This window comes from Salarias fasciatus, chromosome 6 (assembly GCF_902148845.1).
Source record: "Salarias fasciatus chromosome 6, fSalaFa1.1, whole genome shotgun sequence".
Taxonomy (NCBI): domain Eukaryota; kingdom Metazoa; phylum Chordata; class Actinopteri; order Blenniiformes; family Blenniidae; genus Salarias; species Salarias fasciatus.
The window spans coordinates 17,588,538-17,599,381 of NC_043750.1; positions in this window are offsets into that span (position 1 = coordinate 17,588,538).

Here is a 10,844-nt window from a genome sequence, read left to right on the forward strand (position 1 = left end):
ATGTAGCTGCATTTTTCTCTGTCTCTCTGTTTGTGAACCCTCCACAAACATCATAACATGCTCCGAGACAACCGGTGCATGAGGAGAACATGCAAACTCCACATAGTAAGGAAATGGACTGGACTTGAAGAGCCACTAGGTAAGCACTCTTGCTTTAAGAGCACACAGACCACTGGGCCCCCATGTGGCACCTTTTAGATAAGCATGTCTCACACACACACATGCACACACACACACACACACACACACACACTGGTATTATGATGACCATGTAGCTGAATCACTGCTGTGAATGGTTTACATGTTGTAAAGCACCGGAACGTTGTTCGGAATCCTATCTGCCTCGGGTGCTTTTTGTTTTACAGTTTTATTTCACTGATACCAGCCTGCTGGGCCACTTTCATCCCTCATCCGTGAAACAGATATGCAGCATGATGATAACGCTTCAACAGGCCGATAACAATTAAACTCCAAGCCAAACTCCATCACAGTAAAACAAATGTACTGTCTCAAGTGTTAAATGAACGCGGGGGAAGGGGGGCCTGTAGTCAGAAGTCCAATGACTCACATGCATGACTGTAAACACAGGAAATAGTGGCCACACACACCCACACCCACACACATGACTGTGTCACCTGGAAGGATTTAACCCTGATGTGACACACTGTGGAGTTTTACAGTGATGACTTGCCCCAGTCCCTTATGCATGTATGTGATGGGGTCAAACCAGCCTTCAGCTCTCAGGAAGAGGCCTGGAAACGAGGCCAGATTGATGAGACGCATGCTTCAACTGACAGAGGTCAACAACGAGACATGTGTTGTTTTGCCGTTGTTAGACAGTGTTTATCTGCCATACAAAGTCCTTCATACAGTGAATTCCACTGACGGAGGCAGAGGGCAGAGTGGTTTCAGGATTTTCCGATTGTGCATTTAAGCTGACCTGACAAGTGGCTGAATGTAGAACAGCGAGTCCAGAGCAGTTCATGCTGTCCGGGATCACTGCTGGGCCTCCAACATGAGATGCAGATGGAGCAGTGCCCGTTAGCATCAGGGAGGAGAGAAGGAAAGACAGAAAAACTGCATGTGTTTCTGAACCGATTATTTTTATCCCAACACACGCAGTTATTTGGAGAATCCTCAGACTTTATCTATTGTGTTCATACAACAAAATATAACAGCGACAATGAGGAACCAGGATGTAGGAGGCAAGAATCCGATACCAGCGTTGATTCTCGTCGACATAAAACAAACCTGTATCATGCAGTTAACTCCAACTCAACCATTATGCAGCTTGGTGTGTGCAGCAGCCGCCTGTATTAAATCCCAGTGGGTTAACTGTGCTTATAAAATGATACCCTCAGGCTACTGTCCTAGTTAATGCCTCAGTTTTTTATTGACAAGCCATCGTTGAGTTGTTCTTTTTTCCCCAAACACAAAGTCAACAGCTACACTCTTGTGGCCAATCAAGGCCGTTACAAATATTGCACTGAAGGAAAAAAAAAAAAAAAAAAACCCAAACAAACAGACATGAGGGTACTAAAGGACAACAAGCGAGCGGCTGATTTGCAAAGCTGATTTCAAATGCAATCAGGCGGCACTTGGTCATATTGCAGATTTGACAAGTGGTTTTAATCCCCAAGTAGAAAGGGGAAAAAAAAAAACCCTTTGTGCTTTCTGCATCCACCGGCATTTGAAGGAGCGCATCTGTGTAGTGTCAATCACACAAACGTTGCACATTAGATTAGATCTTGCCAGACATCAATCACAGGAGTGCAACTGGAAGCAGGAACGGTATTCTCTCCAGGATTAAGCTGCTTTTAAATTGGCTGCGGCGAACAAGATGAGCCGTGGTGCAGAAACGTAAAGTAAGCCAGACGAAGGAGGCAAAGAGAGTGACGAAGAAAAGCTGCGGGTAATGAGCTTTGTGTGAGGAGAACGGGAAGGAAAAAAAAAACCGATGTGTTTAACTTCATGAATTATGGCTTCAGTTGTCTGAAATTATGTAAAAAAAAAAAACTTGAGAAAATTATTCGCTGAGTGGTAATTAAATTCGCTATAAAGCTTTAAATCAGCTAAATAAATTGCTTCTCTCAATTAGCCTTTCTTGATTCCACCTCAGAGCAGCTTTACGGATATGATTGTGTTTGTTTTACCTTCATTTTCCACAGAAGGATGTTTTATGCCACTTTTTAAAACTATACACTCAAGCCTTTGAATTTTTTTTTTTTTTTTTACATTGATGAAAAACAGTCCAATAAACATGTATATTTAAACATATTGAAATCAAATATTTGAATTTATGGTAATATTTGCTTTCTTTTTACTTATAAGAGCAGCTTCAGAAAAGCTGCTGAAAAACTGAGATTAAACTAAATAACTGTTGTATCTCACTAAAATGATGAGCGTACATGTGAGATCAAACAAACAATTCCCTCCACTCCAGACAGTACTGTCGTTACCACACTCGCGTCTTCTTTGTCTTTGTCGGTGGGCTGATGTGTTTTATCACCAGCCAACCTTTTTCTCACCAAAATTGCAAACAAAAAATAAAAAAAACTTCAAGTTTCTTAGCTTGCTAAGAGCTCACAGTTGGTGTGTGAGTGGGTGTGTAGACACAATGGAGCATGTTTTTACGATGCCAAGCTGAAACCTTCCACCATAAAAACTCTTTGACTCATCATGTTCCAGGATTTAGGATGCAGAAGAATGGGGTGAGGCTGTTCTTGTAACGCGCATTTGGAGCCAAAGTACATTTTAGATTGAATTCAATGGGGTTCCAGAAATGTGTTTTAATCATCTTCTGCAGTAGTGTTTGCCCATCTTGGTGTCCAGGACTCTGATGAGGGGTCAGAGGTCACAGAGGCGGCCTCAAGCGTCACCTGCCATGAGGTTGTCAAGATGAGATTTACACATGTTGAGTTAAACCAGAATGAGATGCTCGACTCAAGAGGAGGGAAACTGCTGGGTGGAGCTTGGTGAAAATGTCCAGCAGTGTTTGGCTTCACTGTAAAGTTTAAGCAGGTTCACAATCGCAGCAGGCCAATCTGCAGGTTATCCTCACACAAGTGATAGCAGGGACGGCTGGTATAAATGGGCTAGTAGGGCTAAACCCTCCCAGCACAAAAAGACAGCTAACACCAAAAAGATGAGAAAATTATTTTTTTAAATAACTTACAGATTATTTTAAGTTTAGATAAAACCAAAGGTAGCAACAGCACCAGTCAGTCAAAAGGAAAACATAGAATATCTCTAAATTGGCTGATTTTTTTATTTATTTATTTTTTTTTACAGCCCCAGCAGATACACTCATTTCGTTCTTGTAAGTGATTGACAGGCATCATGTCCCGCCCCCCCCCCCGGGTTTACTGAGCATTTTGGGCTAACTTCAGTTAGCCCACAGGCCACTGACTTCTGACCAATAGCGGCGATTTAACCCAGCGGTGCTGCTATTTGTGCCAGAGTTGGGAAGGAGGGACAAAAACTTCAGCTATGGCGGCATCAGCATGAACGAGGTGGACTATTTACTTTGGATAATCCAATTATTTGGACCGATTGAATGCACTTGCCACACTGTGTATCAAGACGGACTTCATCCAAAAATTACCAGACTTCAACGACATGGTGGTTAACCTGTTTGCGTCCCAGAAAGGCGTCGATGTGAGCTTCTTTTCAAATAAGGTAGGCCCATGTTGACTTGTTAAAGGACTGTGACGCCTTGTTTATGCTGAGGTTAGCTGTTGTACTGAAGGCGTGTTTGGTACTACATGTCACCAAACAGCTGTAATAAGACAGTTGCAGCAGGCTATCTGTGGGCAGTCGGAAGTTGGGTTGGAACATGTCTGTAGTGCGTAAATGTGTGCGTGTGACAGAGAGAGAGAGAGAAGCAGAGAGAGAGAGAGAGAGAGACACAAAGAGAGACAGACAGAGAGAGAGCGAGAGTTGATGTAGAGCATTTAAAAAGTATAGTGTACCTGTAATTGATGTAACTGTGTATTATAGGTGATGTTGCTTTTGCAACTCTATTAACTAAACTATTTAGTCTGCATTATGCAAGCATTTGTTAGCCCCCCCAACAAATTTCACCACCAGCCGCCACCGAGTAATAGTGTTAACAAATAAGTTTTGTTTCATTTATGCTCTAAAACAGGGGTGGGGAACCCTGGTCCTGGAGGGCCGCAAACCTGCATGTTTTCCATGTCTCCCTGCTTCAACACACCTGAATCGAGTCAAGATTCATGGCCAAGTCCAGCAGAAAGCCAGATAACGAGCCTCATTGCAATCAGCTGTATTGAAGCAGGGAGACATGGAAAACATGCAGGTTTGCGGCCCTCCAGGACCAGGGTTCCCCACCCCTGCTCTAAAACATCAATTAAAAGTACTGCTTTTGTCCTTAATTCATGTTTAAAAACAGGACATACATTCCAGCTCTGTTAAACCAACTGTTACCGTGTCTCATGTGGACTTCTACACTCGTTTCTTCCATTTGAGCTTCTTCATTGACAAACACACACAGAGGGTTGCTGACAGGCAGTAACGTATTATTGTAATCTGATTACTTTTTTCAAGCAACAAGTAACGGATTACAGTTGCAAATAATGTAATTAAATTAGTTACCTTCCTGAAAGCAGGCTGTGTTAATAAACCGAGCGGGAGAGAGCGAGAGCATTTCTCATGTTTGCTTCTACTGACATTACTGAGTCTGACTCAGAGAAAAACCAGAACACACAGGAAGAAAGTGTTCATCTACAAAAACAAAAATTCTACCTCAAGCCTAAGCAAGCATGGGAAACTCAGTGAGGAAGTTGATAAACTAAACTGGAAACTACATATAAATTTACTGAAAATAAAACTTTTGAAAATTATTGCAATGCTATAAGATTAAAAACATGGTAAATCAAAATTCACTTTACATGTTATACAACTCTTTTGTACTTCCATATCTTAATTACTGTATGGAAATATGGGGGTAACGATTACAAATCAAACATAAAATCCATTTACTTGCTTCAAAAAAAAAAAAAAAAGCAGTCAGAATTGTCAGTTATGCCAAGTATCACAGTCACACTAATCTTCTGTTTATTAAATTAAAGGCATTGAAATTACAGGACCTCGTTGATCTCAACACTGTTATTGTTTTAAGGCGTATAATCACACACTTCCTCAGCGCTTACAAGACAAATTCAAACTCAGGGAAAGTTCTTATGATTTGCGAGGGTCTTCGGTCTTTCAAAAAACAAAAGTCAGGACTAGTTTAAAAAGTATGAGTGTGTCAGGGGGGTTCGTCTTTGAAATGGTTTGGAAGAATAATTGAAATACTCCAGTTCAAAAATAGGGTGGCTGTAATGTGAATAAAGTTGAAACATTTAAACTAATAAAAAGTTCAAAAAGGACACTGATTTAATTTTATATGATGGAATACACAGGAAAAAAAATAGAATTGGACCGTAAACTCTGTTGCTTTAAAGTGTGATCAGGTTTTGCATCCTGTTTTTGGAGAAAAAAAAAGTAAACAAATTATGTTTTAAAATAGGTAATCAGCATAAGAGATTAGAACAAATCAGGAATTAATTAGTGCTTCCAAGCACCTTGACCAACACTGGTGGGGGTGCAACAGTCAGGTGTAGCACTTTAAGATGAAATAAGTAATTTGTCCGACTCAAAAAGAACTAAAACTTCTTAAAGCGAGACAGATAATCCTCCGGCAGATGAGCGTATCAGGTTCACCCCATATTGTTTTTGAGATGTAGCAGCATGTGCGCCATGTTTCGGTTCCTTTCTTTTCATAATTATTTTAGAGGACTCCGCCACTTCAAAGGCGCCGTTGTCAGAAGATGCTGCTGCTCCCACTGCGTCTCCAGTCTGCTTCCCAAACACACGGCTTCAACACAAATGGAATCAAATTAATTGCTAAGGAGACTGGCAGCTGGCAGGAAGTGACTGAGGCAACAACAAAATAAAATAAAAACTCTCTCATTAATATGGAGCTACTAATTTACTCCTGGGGAATAACTAGTACAGAGAACTTATTTTGTAATCTCCTAAAATGAATATAGAATTGATAGGGTTTTGATGGACATTGTTTTGATGGATTTTGATGGACATAAGTTTTGTTTTCTTCCAGGTGGGTGGGGAAAGCAATACTGGATATTTTTAACAGATATTTCACAGGTATTTTGTGTTTTCTCTGAATAAATACAACATAACTCAAAACTACAGATTTCCATCGCTCATCACGAAAAAAAATTTAAAATATCTCCATCTCGGCTTACTTTTTTTCGGCCAGAGACAATGAGGACCCACATTCAAAGGTCAAATGGACATTTTCCCCAAAGTCAACACCCAAAGTACAATCTCAGGGCTTTATTCCTGCTCGTAATCCCATAATGCTACAAATGATTTATTCTCTAAAGCAGCAGTTATTTTTGCTCAAAAATATTTACTTCATTTCAGTTATCGCACTTATCACATTTGGCATGGCGGTATTATTAATCTGCGATTAATTATTTTTTAGCCGTTTTCAAACTGTTAACACATTTCCACCACTCTCTACTCACTTTTCTGTCAAAACATGTCATGCTGTTAATCCTTATATCAGCCGTCCACCCACTACGCCACAGATAAATCCCCCCTTTCATTTATTAAAAATGCTGTTTATCTCTTGTTTTTGTGGTTATTGCAAATAGAGGGGAAAAAAAAAAACTATGATGAATGTGCTTGTCAGTGAGGATCCCAGCTCCAGATAGATCTGAATTAAGTAAAAGAAGAAAAAAAAAGCTGAGGTAAATATTTGTAATTAATCAATTTACTGGGCGAATGGCTGTCCGGCCTGCGACTGATGTGACAGGATTAATCGTGCTACTGTCCTTTAATGTGTAAACAGTAATTGTTGGTTTGCTAAAACTGCTGCTAGAGGATTGTCCAGTTAAATTAATTTTAAACAATCCTTTAAATAAAAGATAAAAATGTTTAATGTGATGAATCTCATGTATAACTTCAATAAAAATGACCACATAGTAAGGGTGATGGTGCTTTGATGTTTAGCACCAAGATAATTATTTGAAGTCATGTCCAACAACTTCCTCCCACAATCCAAACACATGTATGAAATGTGGAATTCAAACCACTTATTCCTGGATTGAGTGGATCTGGCCCTTAATCCAGAGTCGCTCAAGATCAGAAAGCAAGTATCAAAAATGGATTAAGGAATTTTCATTCAGGTTTCGTACTTTCTCCGTTTTGTTCCTCCACTTTCATATTCAGTCAAAATCCACAACTTGTGTTTTAACAGAGAACTTCGCTGAACCTCTGATCTGAAACCCTGCTTCACTTTTCATTTTCTCAGAGTCTCTCCAGTGTTCTGCTCCACCAACACCAGCATTTCAACACAACTTACGCTCACTGTGCAAATCAATGCCATAAACATCTTCAACTTGTGACCAGTTACAATTTAGAGGAGGAATAAAATAAGTTGGAGTTTTAGCTTAAGGAACAACAGACAAGCTCTCCACTAAGAGAAAAGGGCCACCATAACCTTGCAAAAAACTACCGAAATGTGCATTATCGATATTGGAGTACATTTATGAAACAATCTGCTGTTCCTACCAGTTGTTGACTACGTCCCGGTTCAGACCTGCCTCCATTCACACCTGCTGGGCCAGACAAAAACAAAGTAAAGAAATGAAGCGTTACAACCAGAAATTACCAGTTTCACAAGATCCATGTGAAGCCAAACTACAAATTACACCATCAAGTGGAAACCATTATTCACAGACTCAAATTTATTCACAATGACATGATGTTTAGATTAATAAGCTATGAGGAAGAAGCAACCAACATTGCATTATCTGAAATAAGATGAGACACTTGTGTGAGAGCAGAAACGTGACAGAGAGGGAACAATCTTCCAGAGCAGGCGGGGCTGCAAATGGGTACAGGCTGGAGAAAAATGAAGAAAAACGCTGGTGAAATCTTGGAACTATTTAAAACCAAAGGACAAAACACCACAGGCATGGTGATGATTTGGGGATATCAATATACTGAGGCTTTTCAACACGCCGCTGACATACAAAAAAGAGAAAATTGTTGCTTTGAGTGACCATGCTGGGTTTTTGTCCATTCCTCAAAACACTGGTTACGACAATGCCCTGCTGGAATGTGATCAGCATAAAAAACACTCCGGCGTTGGACTTCAGGGTTTAAATGCACCCACTGCTACTCTTCTGTTCAGATATTCATTCACTGTATCATAACATGAACGCTGATGCATCTGTGGCTTATTTACTCACGAACTCAGCATCATTTTTTTTTTTTTTTTTTTTTTTAGTGTTTATCAGACTAATTTAGCTCAGGAAGATTAACGTTAAGGCCCATTCATGCCTCCACCCTCGCGTCCTGTACTAATGAACAGTACAGGACAGTATAGTAGTCCTTCACGAGGCGGCCTCCTTGACATTTATTCGAAAAACTCAGTTGCTGTATATTCATCTCTGTCATACTACCATGCTTCAGTAAATTCTGAAATGCGACAAAGAACAAGAAAAAGAAAAGGGAGGGGGGGTAAAAAAAGCTTAAAATTCTCCATTTTAATTTGTGAGCCTGCAGTTAACAGTATTTCTGGGTCTAAGCAGCCCTTTGTAGCAGGCTTCAAAGACAGCATCTGCCTGAGCGTAACCAGTCCAGAAGAAAGTGTTTTGAGAAAACTGAAAGTAGTTGATTAAAGTTTACCAGTCACTTTTATGAGCTGAAATGTGCGCGCTCATATCTTTCTGATTTCACAAAACCTTAAACGTTAAATGCCCGACTGGGACCAATCACCACCATTCACAGGTTTTCACAAACTACTAAAGCACTAGTCTTTTACAAGTTCAAAGAAAAAAGAGAAAGAATGAATGCTTCATTAAACCTCCTGGGGTAATTATTTCTCTGCATAAATTACGAATAGGAAGGATTAAATCCAAAGGGCTTTGCTCAGGTACCCCCGCTGGTAATCAAACCTGTGAATTTCCGATCAGAGGCGTGTTTTGGTACGTTCTCGGGCAGGGGTGGGGATTCCTGGGAGGACAGCAATCCTGCGTGCTTTCAACATTCCCCTGCTCCAGCACACCTGAAGCTAACAAATGTATCATGATGAGGCTTTGTAGAAAACCTGATGACGAGCCAGTCATTACTATCAGGTGTGTTGAAGTGAAATCATACAGGAACAGAACCGTCCAGGCCCAGGGCTCCCCACCCCTTCACCGGGGGAAAAACGTGCCATTATGGACACTAAAAATTTGTTGAATAATGTATTCACCTGGATAAAAAACTAGATGAAAATATAGTGTTAAAGCTTTGAATGACGATCATCAGATAAGGCTTTGACGATGAGGGTGTAACGAGGGTGAAAGGTCGGCCCACTGAGACAACCGACTTGCGTCACCTGCGTTTCAGGAGGACTGCTCCCCGAGGACACACTGTGCCCTCCAGATGAGGTTCAGGACCTTTCCTTTGCTTCTCAAAGACTCGATGAGATAATACCGTTATTAGATAATGCAGAGCCCACTCAGATCTCAGGGAAATGGTGTTTTAAATAATAATGTGTGAATTAAGTGCTTGGCCTGGACAGGTTCTGTGAGTGCCTTGAAGGAAGCAACTCCAGCTATAAGCACAGCACTGGCACACCAAAACCTTTTAAAAACTCGTGTTGGCCAACAACTTTCTCAGAAAACAAGAAAATACTGACATTAACATTTATTTAGAGATGAGTTTCTGGTTCTCAGCAAATGTAGATGATTAATTTCCAGTTCAGCACAACCAGCTGCAAGGAAAAATCAGGCTGATGGGAACACAATGAGTCAACCAAAAATAAAGCTGCTGGCTTGAAAACAGAAATAACATAGATGATACTCTGTAACTAAAGAAAATCCAGTTTAACATGAGTTTTCTTCGAGTCACTCGAAGACATCTATTCTAAAAGTGAATATAAAAGAAGGAGGGTTTACCTCCTTAAATGGACCTTTCATTTTCTGTATTTAATTGTGCGTCTGCACCTTTAATCACAACATTTAGGGGGGGAAATTGTCTATAAAGGGAAATCCGGTCTCATATTGCTTTACATTTACATCTAGAATGCCTTGTTAGAATTTAAATGCTTTAATTAGCTTGGATTTACACTCAGTAAATCCTGGTCAGATGCTTGCTGTTCTTTCCAAATCATTTAATGAAGCTTGTACGAATAAGAGCAACAAAACAGTAGAGGAGCAGTACCTGATTGTGATCCAAGCAGCTTCCACCAGTGCTTTTATAAAGAGGAAATGGCAGCAGGCGCGTGAAAGGCCCCAGTCTGTAGCTGCAGCAGGATCTCAGCCTCCACACAGTGAAGGCAGGAGTCTTGACGCGGAGCAATCAACTATCAAAAAAACACAGCTGTGTGGCTCAATGGGCTTTAAGCTCTGTCCCTGTCAGCCAATAACACACCGGGAAAGAAGCTAATTGACAATTTGGGAAATAATTACATAAAACTACTCCTCAAGCAAGTCAGAGGAGTATTGTTTTTTTTGGAGGAGGAGACTGGTCAGTTGCTGGTCGGTTCCTGTGATTATAAATCCTCACTGCTCCGGGTAAATAAATGTCCTTACCGTGTCCCTTGCTGACACGTCTGACGGGAAACCACAATGACGAAAAAGCTGGAAATGGCTCAGGCAGTACCTCAATATCACTGTAGGGGGCAGTAATTAGCCTACAGATATATACTTTTTGACGCAGAGATCTAACTTATTAATTAAAATGTTTTGAAGACTTTCAATATTAAAAAAAAATCACTAAGTAAAAAAACAAGTTGAATATTGAATTTAATTGAGAAAATT